The sequence below is a fragment of the Monoraphidium neglectum genome (assembly GCF_000611645.1).
Source record: "Monoraphidium neglectum strain SAG 48.87 unplaced genomic scaffold scaffold00602, whole genome shotgun sequence".
Taxonomy (NCBI): Eukaryota; Viridiplantae; Chlorophyta; class Chlorophyceae; order Sphaeropleales; family Selenastraceae; genus Monoraphidium; species Monoraphidium neglectum.
The window spans coordinates 1-1,069 of NW_014013026.1; positions in this window are offsets into that span (position 1 = coordinate 1).

Below are 1,069 nucleotides of genomic sequence, written 5' to 3' on the forward strand. Positions count from 1 at the left end.
GCGCCGACGCGCCCGGCGCCGTGCCCGCCGCAGCGCCTCCGCAGCCGCTGGCCGCGCCAGGCGGCGCGGCGCTGCGCGGCGGGGAGTTGGACGGCGCCTCGGGGGTTGTTGGTGAGGGCGGGGCGCCATGGCGGATCCCCGAGTCCTCAGGCTCGCCACCGGCCCCGCCGTCTGACTGGCGCGTGCCCTCTGCGCTCGCACCCGTCAGCGAGGGCGGCAGCCCGCGGCGGCACTCCGGCACGTCGCCCCCCCTGGGGAGCCACTTCACAAACGGGCAGCCCGCGGGGGAGCCGCCGCCAGCGCTGCCCGCCTCCGGCGCGGCCGACGGCGGCGGCGCCGCCGCGGGGGCCGCCGCCGCGGAAGCGGGCCAGCTTGCCTGGCCGGCGGCGGGGGCGGCAGCTGCCCCGCATCTTCCCACCGAGGACGACACGATCGTGGTCGTCCACACCGGGAAGTTCACGTTCAAAGGGTCGGGGCAGCCGGTGGACATGGCGGTGGTCCATTTAGGCAGCCTGGGGGGCAGAAGCTTCCCGGAAGACCCGCCAAGGGGCAAGGGCGGCCGCGTGGCGCCGGGCGTCGGGGTTGTGGGGAAGGCGGAGGCGAAGCTGCCGGGGGTGGCAGGCGCAGTCAGGGCGCGGCTGCCGGCGGGCGCGCAGGCGCAGGTGAGAACGGGGCTCGGGGCGCGGCAGCAGGCTGGCAAGGAGGGGGAATACGGACAGCTTGGAGCGTCGGGAGCGCTCTGCAAAGAGAAGCTGGGCTCGGAATGCTTTTGCGGGGCTCACTGGTTGGTGGGGTGCATGTAAAGCCCCGGCGGCAGCCGGAAGGCGCGCCGCACCCGGTGAAAAGCGTGTCGGCCATGCAAGTCAGTAAGCCTGCAACCTTTGGCAGTGCTGCCATCCGCCTTTCCCCTCGGTGTACTGCCCATAACACGCCCGTGGCCGCCCGCACCCAACCGCCCCCAGCTCCTGCGCCCGCCGGCCCCTCAGCCGCCGCCGGCGCTGCAGTCCGCGGCCTCCTTCGTGCGCGCCATGAGCATCACCCGCCCGCCCCGCGCCGCCCGCGGCGGGGG